This window comes from Hordeum vulgare, chromosome 6H (assembly GCF_904849725.1).
Source record: "Hordeum vulgare subsp. vulgare chromosome 6H, MorexV3_pseudomolecules_assembly, whole genome shotgun sequence".
Classification (NCBI taxonomy): Eukaryota; Viridiplantae; Streptophyta; class Magnoliopsida; order Poales; family Poaceae; genus Hordeum; species Hordeum vulgare.
Genome location: NC_058523.1, coordinates 516,926,598 through 516,941,017, shown reverse-complemented (window position 1 = coordinate 516,941,017; position 14,420 = coordinate 516,926,598). Strand labels below are relative to the sequence as shown.

The 14,420-nt window shown below is 41.4% G+C and overlaps 1 pseudogene; it reads left to right on the top strand.

Annotated features, from left to right (window-relative positions):
• The first annotated feature begins 3,074 nt into the window (after positions 1-3,074).
• On the top strand, positions 3,075-14,160 carry LOC123405722 (annotated as a pseudogene).
• The last annotated feature ends 260 nt before the right edge of the window (positions 14,161-14,420 follow it).

The following is a 14,420-nucleotide window of genomic DNA, read 5'->3' as shown; positions in this document are numbered from 1 at the left end:
CAAATTCCATAAAAGTTAATAGGCAAGTGATGAGAGAGTTCATGATAGATAACCTACTGCCAGCAATACAATCAACTTGGCCTGATAATGATGCTGGGCAAACCATCTTCATACAGCAGGACAACGCAAAGCCTCATATCTTACCCAATGACCCATAATTTTTAGCAGCAGTTGAAAGCACAGGACTAGACATCAGACTAATTCAGCAGCCTGCCAATAGCCCTCATTTGAATGGGCTTGACCTTGGATTCTTCAGTTCATTGCAATCACTGACAAATTGTCTAAGCCCAAGAACTCTTCAAGACCTTATTAAGGGTGTGTTGGAAGAATTTGAAAACTATGAGGTTTACAAGCTGAATAGAGTTTTCTTATCCCTATAGGCTTGCATGACTGAAATTTTGAACCATGCAGGGGGAAATGGCTATAAAATACCTCATGTGAACAAGGAAATGCTCGAGTCTCTTGGGTTGCTACCGCTAAGACTTACATGCCCTCAAGAGGTTTACCAAACGCCCTACACAACCTACAACTAATGGAGAGGTGAGGCTTGTCATTGAGATGAGGCTTGTTGTTGAGATGCTAGAGATGCTAGAGATGCTTGTTGTTGATATGAGGCTTGTTGTTGAGATGAGGCTTGTTGTTGGGATGAGGTTTGTTGTTGATATGAGGCTTGTTGTTGGGATGAGGCTTGTTGTTGATATGAGGCTTGTTGTTGGGATGAGGCTTGTTGTTGATATGAGTCTTGTTGTTGACATAATAGAGATGCTAGAGATGCTTGTTGTTGATATGAGGCTTGTTGTTGGGATGAGGCTTGTTGTTGAGATGCTAGAGATGCTTATGGTTGAGATGAGGCTTGTTGTTGAGATGAGGCTTGTGTGGAGTATGTGTAACTCCTTGTTTGTGTGGAGTATGTTTAAACCCTAGAGATGAGGCTTGTTGATATGTTGATATGCTTGTGTGGAGTAAATGATATGCAAAGTTTATGGAATTTGAATTTAAGTTGCTGCAAAGTTTTTTGAATTTTCTAATTTTTGAAAATTTTCTGATTTTTGAATTTAAGATGCTAGAGATATTTTTTGAATTCAGTTAAAGTTTCAGAAGCAAAGGACTGTCATAGCCATAGATGGCAGTCTCTACGAGCCTTGAGATGAGGCTAAGATATGTTGCTATTCTGCACACGCTTGAGCCTTGAGATGGCGGTCTCTACGAGCCTTTGGAATAACTTGTGACCAGGGGAAAATGGTTATGACAGTATGGCATTGGCATGGATTACAAGCAATACCTAGAGATGAGCTATCTTCACTTCTTTTCAACCAAATGAACACCGTAGAAGTTGCAATTAGCTCTCGTGCACCTCTTGTGACCCTAGTCAAGAAATTATGTACCATCTTTAATTTCTTCCTTGGAAGAACATCTTTTTTAGCTAATGACTGATGCAACAACCATGTTAGTCTAATTTGTGCCATATATGCATGGTCCATGATACATGGAGCGGTGCATGCCCATCATCCACATTAGTGCAACATAGTTCCAGCTAATGACTGATGCAACCATGGCACCAGCTGGGGTGTCAAGGAGGGCATAATTAGGACTGACTAGCCATACTTTTGCTTCAATAGGTCTTCGTCGTCATCAATCTCGAATTCTCGATACAGGTTGGCACACAACAATACAATAAATGATGTGTATAAAAATAAGATGAAATGTGCACTAATTATAATTTCTTTCATATCTTGTGAATATTTTTTGAACGAAAGGGGTTTCCCGTGCCCCATTTTTATTCAAAACGAAGAAAAGGACTGTCGTAGTTAAGATGAGGCTATTCTGCACACACACTTGATGGGTGCATGTGCAGCGGCGTTACTATACAGCAAGGCTTGTGCCGATGAGTTTCGTTTGCAATAGCAGGGAGGTGGAAATGGAGGCTAGAATGATGTCGTTCCTTTCCTGCCAATTCTTTTTTCCCTAATCTTTACTGTAAGTTTCTGTTGCGATGATGCGATGTCGCAAACCAAAGTAACAGAGGAGTATAATTCAGAATAAGGAGGGCCGTATATACGATCACACAATCGAAACGTTTATCATTTCTTCTGTTTTGTGACCCACATATACTCTATGCAATACATGTTCAGTTTTTCCAAACTGAGAATGGTTCCTCCACCTCCATGAGAAGCTACCGTATGTGTGCACACTCCTCTCTGAACCCCACAACAGTCTACAACTACTCATACTCCCTGCCAGGAACATACCTGGACAGGCCAAAATGTACTCTAACAATAGTCTACAACTACAGGGAGTAATTATCATCAAGCCAACTACAGGGAGTAATTATCATCAATCCAAGAAGATACCTGGACAGGCCAAAATCGGATATCTTGAACATCGCGTCACTGCCAGGACAAGAGAGTAGGATATTATGCAACAATCCATTCAACAGCTCTCTCAGTTCAAAATTGATAGTTTCAACCTATAGTTACTCCACACAAGCATATCAACATCAAACAAAGAAGTTAACAAGGGATTTCTTCACTCCCTAAACCTCAGGCTTCAGGTCCCGGTGGACCAACCCCTGCCAGCCACAAGGGGGAAAGCTCTAGTTTTCACACATGGCATCGAATCGATGGTGGCAAATTAAGATGCTACTGTCACTACTAAAGGAAACAAAGATCGAGCGAACAATTGGGGAATTAATGGATGATAGGATCAATTAGTACCGATCTGTCTCATGAAATTCCTAGCGACGCTCTCCTCCACCCTACCCCCGTTGCGCTCGATGTAGCTCAGCCAGGCCACGAAGAGGGCCACACCCGCGACGAGGATGACGGACAATAGGATGGAGCAGAGAGTGATGCACAAGACGGCCACGCAGCTGTCCCTCGTGCGGTGCGCGATACAACGAGCACGGCTCCGAGCACCTCCTCCTCCTCCTGGTACGGCTACGGCTGCTGCTGCTATTGATGTAGCTCCATGACGAGGTAGATGCAGCCCGGGGTCTCGGGCAGGACAAAATGCTCGATTGGTACAAGACGACGGGCTGCGGCAATCGAGGGAGGCCTAGAGTTGGTCATACCCGGATGACATCGAGGAGGCGGATGATGTTGGGGTGGCTGACGACGGGGAGGAAGCGAAGCTCGCAGTCGAGGCTGTCACGGAGGCGGACGGGGAGGCTGGCCAGCCGCACCTACTTCACCGCCGCGGGGGCGCCCATCGAGATTCGCACTGTGCGCCACACCAACATGGTCGGGGCCCGCCCGCCAAAACGCTCGCACAGCTCGTAGCCGCCCTCCACCGACCTAAAGCTTAAATCTTTTGACCTTGGGAGAAAAGGGGGGGTGGCGCGGTGGTGGGGAGAGGAGAAGCCATTGACGGAGAGGCGGGTGAGAGGACGAGATCTGGCCGGTGACGACGGGGAATGAGTGGAGCGAGAGGAACGACAGCGAGATCTGGCCAGCGATGACGAGGAACGACAGCGAGATGCGGATGAGAGCGAGAGGAACGACACAGAGTGGAGCGGTGGGAGGGCATTTTTGGAAAGTTCAAATGTTTCTCTTCGTAAAAAAAATTGTACGTGAATCTCTTTAACGACCTATAATACGGAACGGAGGGAGTAGTCAGGAACCATAATCAGAACTCTTGGTCAAAATTTAACCTTTTTGGTGGGAAAATATCAAAATTGCGTCTGTGTTGGAAGTATAAAATCTGTTAAGTGTATACGTACAAATTTTGTGTCTTTCTACTGAAAAGTGTTAAAATTTGTATAATCAAAATTGCATCTTTCTGTGCGGAAGCATAAAGTGTGTACACTCAAAATCTTGTCTTTTCATGGAAAAGTGTAAACATTGCGTCTTTGTTCATGGAAAATATCAAAATTGCACCTATGACGAGGCTAATAAGAAATCAACTCTGATTTCTTTCTATATGAAATATGTAGGAGGACAATGAAGATGATAGGCTCAGCATGTTGGCTGATGATGTTTTGCTCAACATTGTTGAGCGACTTGATATTGCTGACGCCACACGAACCACCATCCTCTCTAGTCGTTGGAAGCATATCCCTGCAATGCTATCAAAAGTTGTTATAATTGTTGATTCTTTTGAGCCCAAGCACACAACAAGCAAGTTAACCTCAGATGATATAATTCAGTTCAACACCACCGTGCTGGATGCAACCAGGAGCATACTGGAAAGGAGGTCTAGAAATTTATACACCATTCACCTGTTGCGCATGCAATTCTACTTGGGAGATGAGTCCGTCTTCATTGGCCAGACTGTTGCCAACACCATAGCTACACAAAAGGTTGCTTCAGTTGACTTTACAATCTTGACGAAGGTGCGTCGAATTTGTACCAGTAATGACCTACTCACATATGGGAGGCAGTTCATGTCATTCTTTGACTCATGTCCAAACACATTTGGTTGTCTCGCACGCCTCAGGCTAGAGAATTTGAGGTTAGGAGAGTTAGACTTCCCCAAAATTTTCACTATATGCAAGCAACTGGAGTTCCTCTTCATCTTTGAATGTGACATGGGTATTAAGTCTTTGCTGGAAGTGGAACACCGACAACTCAGTGAACTAGTGATTTCCGGTGGCTGTCTTGATAGGGGGGTTCATCTGAAGTAGGCACCAAAGCTCACATTAGTGAAATTCAATGTTTTTAGAACTCAAGATGACCCCTTCTGTCTTGGCTATGTCCCAGTGCTCCAGACTCTGAGCATAATCAATACTGGTCTCTCCTCGCACAAGATGCTCAAGTTAAGTGAGTTGCTTGGTAAAACTTCCATAAGCTACCTGCATTTAAACTTCAAAAGCGAAAAGGTTAGTGAAGGTCATCAATGTTGTCAGTGATGTGTGTATGTTGCTAGTATGTCGTGGGGAGGTTGTAATCATTATTTTTGGTTAACATGATTCTGGATTATCCCTCTTTTGCAGATTTGAGTCAAACCGGAAGGTAGATGACAATTGTTTCCGTTGTTCCACAAACTTAGGATTGTAAATTTGGTTAACATTTCTGAAGAATGTGATCGGACATGGACAATATTCTTACTCCAAGGCGCACCCAACCTTAAGGAACTATGCATCTTGGTAAATTCTTGTACTGATTCTCATTTTTGATGCTCAAACTTTCTGTGAGTCATGAGGATATTTTTACTTGACCGAATGCAGGTGCGGGATCATTTATGTGAAATGATAACACGGGATCGGAGGAAGATGTGTCCATTTAGAGAGCAAAAGGACAAAGGATTACAGTGGGAACTGTCTGCGACCGACTTAAAGCACCACAACCTTGCTAAGCTCAGTATATGTGGGAGGTTTCAAGCAGAAGACAAATTCGCGAGCTATGCCAGAAGTGTCATGGAAGCAGCAGTGAATTTGGAGGAGATACGTATAGGAAGATCGAACGCAAGCGTGGTTCCGGTAGGTGGTCTATCGTACGTCCAAGTTGATGGAGACTTTAACCCACGAAGGGTAACGGCTGCGCGAGTCCATGAAGGGCTCAACTCACGAAGGGTCCATGGAGAAGCAACCTTGCCTATTCCATTACGGCATACGTCCATGAAGGAGTAGCCTCACTCGGAGTAGATCTTCACGAAGTAGGCGATATCCTTGCACTTACAAACTTCATGGCTTAACTCCACAACACGAAGTAGGAAGCTCCCAAGCGACACCTAACCAATCTTGCAGACACCACTCTCCAAAAGGTAATAGATGTGGTAGTATGATGAACTCGCTCTTGTGCTTCAAAAGATCGTCTTCTCAACACTTAATCACTCTATCGTAGATTTGGCTTGGGAAGAAGAGATTGATTGGGTGTAAAGCAACTTGGAGAGGCTAGAAATCAAGATTCATATCATAGGAATGGAATATCTTAATCTCAACACATGAACAGATGACTCTCTCTCGGAAAAATGGATATTACAAGTGTATGTGTGTTCTGAGTGCTTCCTCTATGAATGAGACATGATGGAGGGGTATATATAGGCATCTTCAAAAATTCAACCATTACAACATTATTGCCCAACTCGGTGAAACCGAAGTGAAACTCGGTGGCGCGGACTAATGCAAAATGTAGCAACTTTTGTCTTTTCGGTGATACTGATATATGAATCTTGGTGGTACCGATTTTGGCTGGCCTAGTGAGTTTCCACAACTCGATGAGACCGATTCTCAAAACTCGGAAATTCTGATTTTAAGAAATTGGTTACCCGAGCCGGGGGCACTAATTTTTGTTGCACCAAAATGGCACTTGGTGTCACCGAGATGCTAGGGTTTGGCATGGGATTTGTCCAAGGTAAAACTCGGTAGGGCCGAATGGGGTATGTTGTGTACCTCGAAAATGCCCCTTCAACTATTACACAAGGGAAAAAAACAAATATTGTGATGACATATAACCTTTTGGAAAAAACAAAACACGATCCTCTATGCAAGCACTACAAGGTTATTGTGCCAACCTCTTTTGCCTATTTTTGCAACACCCAACAAAGATTTGTGCAAACAAAAAAATAGAACAATGATATGATGTCAAGAAATTTGAGAACTAACTTGAAGCTTCCCACACATGTCGTGCGAGATCAGATCTTTTTTAATGACCTTGTTCATAAGTTTGGTGTCGCATGCATTGCCTCGTATGGGGCAGCTGCTAATAGACACATCATGAACACACAAGTCTAGGTAGAGGACCTGCTACACAATAACATAATAAAACAGGTTAAACAACATAACTATTTTATCTCTTGCAATAAAAAGGTACTCAAGAAACAAAGCACAAAAGAACTACTCCCTCCATTCCTAAATATAAGTCTTTTTAGAGTTTTCATTAGGAAACTACATACAGATGTATATAGACATATATTAGAGTATAGATTCACTCATTTTGCTTCGTATGTGGTCCCCTACTGGAATATCTTAAAAGACTTATATTTAGGAACGGAGGGAGTAGTATTTCGGGTATCCTAAATGATCACTACCAAATTATATAGGCAGCAACACACATTCTGTTTGTGCTTGGTCATATTGCAGAATTGTTCGTTTATATGCTCTGCCACAAAGAGGCATATGTTGGTATTCTCGAGCATTTTCGGTTCTAGGATATCACCGTAGCACTTGGGATTGAGATTCAAGTTGGTTGTGAGGGTAAGGAATGTGCTAAAAGAAACAGCTAGCCAGGATATGAAAAAATGTACCGTCAGTTCTTCCACCCATCCATTCAATCCCCTGATCCGCTCATTCACCTTTGGATGGGAACTGCTAGTGGTGTCGAACATATCTCCAAACCTTTTGATAGAATCCTTATCAGCAAAGTATCTGACACGTTGACCCTTGTTTGGCAAAGCAAATACCCTATGCGCACTCTCGGCATCAACACGGACCCCCCCCCCCCTCCCTGGAAAGACCATTTCTCCAGTGTGTCGTTTATAACTATACACTAGGAACTTGGTGAGCTCCGCAGGCAGTGTGTCAGCTATGTTTAGAAGACCACCAATCAGCCTCCCACAAAGGTTTGACTTTTGGGATGGAGTCAATGCTTTGTTCAGCTTGACTAACCTCCCTGGGGAATCCATTAGCCTACCGCCTGTGATGGGTGGTCTACATTCTGTGTAGCGATTGCCGGATCTTCTTGACTAATTTCCTACAAAAGAATAGATTAGAATTTGCAGAAATGCCAAGTTAAGAATTATTCTTGTGCGACTATATTTCTAAGCTTGCGAAATGAAAAGACTGTGCTGGCAAGTGAATTAATATACTTTGAAAAAATCACAAAACAATCAACACAAAACAATGGATGCAAAAAATACAGAGTCAGAAACATGCCAACTACAAGAGGGGGGATGCCAACTCATGTTATATTTTCTGCATAACTATGCGAAATTTTGAGTATTCCCCTCGGCAACAACTATAAAACTAAGCACTAGTGCAGGCATGCCAAGTCAATTAGTATTCTTGTGCAACTATATCATCAATGATGCCGAATGAAAACACTGATATTGCCAATTCAATTGATATACTTGCGTAAATAAAAAAAGGAGGCAAAATAATTTTAACTTACAATGTTAGTTGTTGCAGATGTTGTTCCAACTTCCCCTTGAGCTAAAGACATCTTTCGTCTCTTCCGTTTTACTAAATAGATTTTTTCAGCAACCTATATATGCACATAAAAAGCACGAAACCGTTTACTATGAGCCCGCAACAAAAAAGTGACCAAATCAAAATATCTAACAAGGGAATGCTCCTAGGTATGATATTCACCCGGTCAGTATCTATCTTCACGTCGTTATCGACATTGCGTGGTTTGTGCACGACATGCCTTTTTGAGTTCCATCAACCAACATGACTAGCTGAACCCTGCATTGACGAAAAAGGCTGATACACAAAAATAAGGATAGTTAGGTGTAGGACGGAAGGAACAAAACATATATAAAATTAAAGGATAAAAACATATAGACATGAAAAACACCTCCCCTTCACTCACATCCATTTTTTGATCTAAAAAAGGCACAAAATGAGTTCAGTGAATACATATGTTGATATACTACTACATCCTAGATGCACATTATAGCACCCTAGTTGTTATACTACTGCAGCATAGTTGCATACTACTGCACTCTAGTTGCATATCATAGCACCCGAGTTGCACACTTAAGCCAACTCATGTTTGCACATAACTTTCAATCAGAAAACTAAAAAAATCATTGACTAGTATCATATTGTCTATTGATAGATTGCACAACAAGAAAACCCTAGTTGCACACCACATAGAACCCTAGTTGCACATCACGGAGAACCAAATCGACCACCCATCCATAGATTAGATGAACATCACGGCCACATGATCACCCATGGCAGCATCACGACCACATGACCACCATGGGATGAGATTTCGCTCGGGGGGGGGGGGGGGCTCCCCTAACACGACCAGAGGAGGTCGCCCATTCCTCCTCCGCATCATGGACGCTGCCGCCTACCTCATCACTTCGCGGCCCCTTCAACTACGCTGTAGTGCGACCTGGAACTACTCGCTGCCGAGCGCCTCTCTTCGCGCATCACCGCACCTCACCGTCGTCGCGCGCCTCGCCTTCGTAGCCGTCCTCACCACCTCCAAATCCCAAAACAATGCCTCCGCGCGACTCCTTTACGCTTTCCCTAGACCTAGACGTCCATCTCGACCTTGCCAACAAAAATACTCCAAGCGACACGGCCTTACATGCACCGCCGGAAGATCTCGCAAGCCCCCGCCTTCAACCGTGCGTCCCCACAACTCTCCCTCGCCGAGCGCAACAGCGACGACGACGAGAACTAACAACGGGAAGGAAATGGAGAGAGGGAGAGGGGGAGGAATGGGCGAGGAGGAGGAATGGAGACCGAGTCGCTCGAAATTCGAAACCGCACCACCCACCACGCACCACTAACGCGACGAATTTCTCTATGGCGAGTGGGACCAGGGGCACGGGCGAACCAGGTGGGCGACTCGGCGCGGCCCAACCAGGTGCCACCTAGAGACTCTCGTCTGTTCAATCAGACACGGTCGCACGACGCGCATTTGGCTGCTCGCGAGCGTGAGATGGTGCGTGTGCACTTTTTCAATTTGAGGTTTTAATATACGTGAAGGGAAAGACTCGTGCCACTTAAATGGGCTGCGGTCGGTGCGGCCCATTTAGCACTTTTGTAAAATCTGTAAATTATAATCACACTCATACACATGCTACTACTCTGAATTTTGAACACATTAATTTTGAAAGAAAATGTGAAACGTGTGTAGATTGTAATCAAAATAAACACATGCGTTATTTACAAAAATCTATAAATCAGGCCCATGCCATGTTGTGGGTTATAAATATTAGTGGTACACAAATATTCTTTTGCACAAAAAATAGCTATATGCACCTATTATTTGGAAAAATACTATTTTGAGTAAAATCCATGAGTTTTTAAAAATGGTTAGTAACTATAAATATTTCAAATATACAGTATGGATTATACTTAACCTTTTTTATTTTTTTATAAATGTATGGTGAACATTGTTTTATTTAATTTAAAAAAAAATATGGAACAACATCTGATATATATTTATGGACATTCACTGGTGTATAATCTCGCTCATGGCTTGTATTCATAATTTCCATGTAATGTGAATATAATCCACAAGTTTATATTCTTATATATATTTTAAATTATGGATTATTTTAGTTATATAAAAGTATGTTAAAAACCTACTTAAGAATTATAAAAATGTGCATATAATTATTCAACTGTTTGAACAATTAAAATAATATTTATGGACTGTAACTTTAAAATAATATTTATGGACTGTAAATTATATAAAAGCATTGTTCAATATAATACGTACATCATTATAATTAATATATATTATGTAAATTATATGAAAGTTTTATAATAATACTTGAATATTTTTAAGAATACTTTAACATTTTTTTTCAAGTTCGTTATTTTAATTTCATGTATAATATTTATAATTATTAATACCACATGAATACTTGAAGTTTATATGTATTACTGTGATTGTGAGTTACAAATATTTTACAGTTTTTTAATTAATATGCACTAAATGGGCCGCACTAAGTGCAATTCATTTAAATAACACAAGCTTTTTATCCTGCAGTAAATGATTCCTACAACATAAAGCTTTGGGTTATAGAGGTTAGCACAGGTAACTCTAACTCTGCAGGTCGCACGTTCGATAGTTTTTCATTTCAATTTCCCTTCTCTACTGAAAAGGGGGACCATCTAATCATAGAGACAAAAATAATACAGTAATCAATTTTCCTGTTTTCGTTGCTAGAAGTGGATCCCATGCCACAACAGCCAAATACGGTGCCAAATCAGCATACTTTACGTCCTTAAAATGAGATTAGCACCGTATTTGCATACCCATATCAAGTTTTGAAATCAGTTCAACTATTTTTTAAGATCAGACACTAAGCTAAACACCAATGTCAAGTTCAAGCACCACGAGTGATATTACCTCAAAAGAAAAATGTGTAGAGCTCCTTTGATTTTATTTTCTACCATCAATCGTATGTACTTTCACATCTTCCTTTCTTTTCTATCTTTTGATTTTTTTTTGCCACCCCTGATTCTTTTATTGGTTTCTCTAAAAATCGTATCATCTGCCTCACCATTTACTGACTTATCGAATACATTTTTCTTTCGTATGTGCTTACCAAATATGGGTTATCAAATAGAAACCTATTTTTGGCACAATCACACTAACATGGCTCGGTATATCACAGCTATCTGAAGACAATATTTATCCACCAGTTGCGACACATGGGCAATTCTCCACTTATATTTTCTCGCTTCAGTCTTGAAGACAAACTGAGCCATGGCCTGTCTTCTTATCTAGTTTTTTCTATGAACTTTTTTGGTGTGTATTTGGTCCAACAATAAAAGATGGCCCAGTGAGCAAAGCTATTGCAATGGCATTGACCCATTCTTAGCTTTCTCTCTGTTGGCTAGCGTCATGTGGAGTTGTGTTTGTTTGTGACTATTTCTTTTTCAAAAACTATGTGCAAAGTATAACACACGTTTTGTGTATTGAAAATCATGTGCAAGGATAGGCCACATCACACATACACATTGTTTGCAAAAATTATGTGCAAAGCATTGCACACATTTACGTCTTTAAAACATGTGCAGTGATAGGCTACATCATACATACAAATCTTTTGTAAAATCTACGTGCATGACATCACACACAATTGCATTTTAAAAACCGTGTGTGATATTACAACATCACAAACACTTGTTTTCTTCTAAACTATGTGCAATGTTACATCACACACCATTTTTTTCTAGCATGTGTGATAGGTGGGGCTTGATAACATCATTATGCGTTAGTGGCATATGAAATCTATTCATGAATTTCATCCGATAGTCATATGTATTTTGGTTTCAAATTCTCATATTGTTAGTGTAAATACTAACATTTCATACAACACAATCTCATTAAATAATTACAAACAATTTACGCAGCTACTCATGAGATGTCATCTCTCTAACTAATGTAATCAAGTAACGTATCTTATTCTTTTTGTTAATAAGGGAAAAATACATCAATATTTTCTCAAACACATAAATATTTGTTTGACACGAGATATATATTTCTGAATAATGAACATATTCAATATATTAGAAACGTTTTTTGGAATATATTTTTATTAATTAAATACATTTGTATTGGTTAATATTCTTATTTATCCACATTATTCACATTTTCAACATATTATGCTGACCTTTTCACCCACAATATAAAGAGTCCAAAGGATGTGATAGTATTGAGCTTACCCGTACATGGACAACCTATGAGTTACATGGTCTATTCACTGCTAAGAATGATGAATATGAACTCTCTATAGGGTGATGTTACATTATCTGCAAGGTGATGGGGGAATTTAACATCCTAGGAAGAAAAATCTAGATCAAGAAGTTGTCCAACTTTTGTAATAAATCCTTTTAGACAAGATGTACATTTTTAAGACAAGGTAGACCTATTTATTTATTTAATACAAGCTAGACCTCTTTTTTTAAGACAAGCTAGACCTTTTTTTGCGGATTAGCTAGACCTTGATATTTCCCTTAAAAAACTAGCAAAAGGGTCCATGCGTTGCAATTGGAGATAAGAATATCACATGGTCTTAATTTACAAAAAATGATTTATAATCTGAGTATTTGTAGCTACACCCCAAATAAAGATGATCTTAGCCTACAAAAGCGCAATTTAAGATTCCGCGGGTCTTCTATTTAAACACAGCTTGCATATAGATTTCACATGTACAAAGAAACATGCCAGTGATCTTTAATTTCGTCTCCAATCGTAATTTTGTCGAGGTATTCATCCATAATACGGATCAGTATTGATTAAGATTGCACCCTAGATATTGTTTTTTAAATGGTTAACAGGTAAAATAACATCATATTCAGATTCTACATATTTTTCTAATCAAATTTCATATATAACATGTTAAATTTAAAGTTACGGCTTAGAAGATATGAGTATTTAAAAGAAAAACATTTGATATGTACTACGGATTTAATGTTAAAAGTATCAAGGAATTTTCTACAAAATAATATGATGTATTAAAAATACCTATATTTTTATTAATAGGTATAGATAGATATATAGAGATTAGAAATGTAGACCTTCGTATGGAACTGGGACGAAAGTGCAAGCACACCTTGGGCCTTAAGGGCCGCATGCCGGCCATATAATGGTGACCCCTATGGCCAAACGGCCCGGCCCGGCCTGGCCCAACACGACCCATTGTAATCAGGTCTAGCACGACACGGCCTGTGGCGGGCCGTGCCATACCAGTCCGTGGGCTGCGCCTCTAGACCCATGCACGGCTCGGCTATTAAAAGGGCCAACATGTTGATCCGATTAACACGCTGGACCGTATATTTTTAGCCTCATGAACTCATTTTTAGACCCATTGGACTATATATATATATATATATATATATATATCTAAAAAATATAATAAAAATTAATCGGCCATGTCATGCTGGCTGTGTGACCAGATCCAGACACGGCTTGAGGCGTGCTGCGTGCCGGGCACGAGCACGACTAAAGCGTGCAGGACCAGGCCCGTATTGTGGCAGGCCGGCGTGCTATCGGGCCGGCCCGATTTACACGCCCGTTTGGCCAAATCTGCCGCCTCTACCCTCTAGTAGTCGTCCTAGAAGATTTAAAAAAAATACTAGTAGTCGTCCTAGGGTTTCACTAGAGAGGAAAGTGTTTGCCATAAACACAGAGGAGGTGTTTGGTTCATTACTTTGTAACGTAATCGGTTTACACCGGTAAGAGATAACATTAGATTTTGTTTATTTTGACCGAGTGTAATCAGATAACGGAGGAATCAGATCCCAGCCTAGTTGTAATTCGATTCCGTCCAAAGTCGTGGGTAAACCGTTACCGCAAAAAAAAAGGAAAATCCTATCTCTTTGCATGGGTCTTCTTTCACGATGTGGTCTTCTTGGTAGCCTCCGGCAAGCCAGCCGCCGCGGCCGGGCTCGCTCCATGTCCTACGTGGAGCCCCGTGATACAGACGCCCTCTCGTCCCTCCACTCAGCTCCTCCATGAACCCTCCTGGGTAGCCACACACTGCAGCTGCTTCGGCGGCACGACGGCGGAGGCCCGCTCTTAGCACGGCGTCGATGAGCGTCCTAATGGTGAACACGAGAACGAGCTCACCTTGTATAACGCCAGCCCAAGCCTGCATTCGGCGCTGTGAGCGGCTAACTGAGGAGCGAATTATGCCACCATGGCGTACTTATGGCGTCCTGGAGCAGCCAGGACCCAGGAGATGGCCCGGCGGGCGCACGAACTGCAGGCCATGGAGGCGCGACGCTCCGGTGACGAGGGCCGCGCGGTGGTTTGTGAGCAGCATCGCACCGGCAGTAAAGG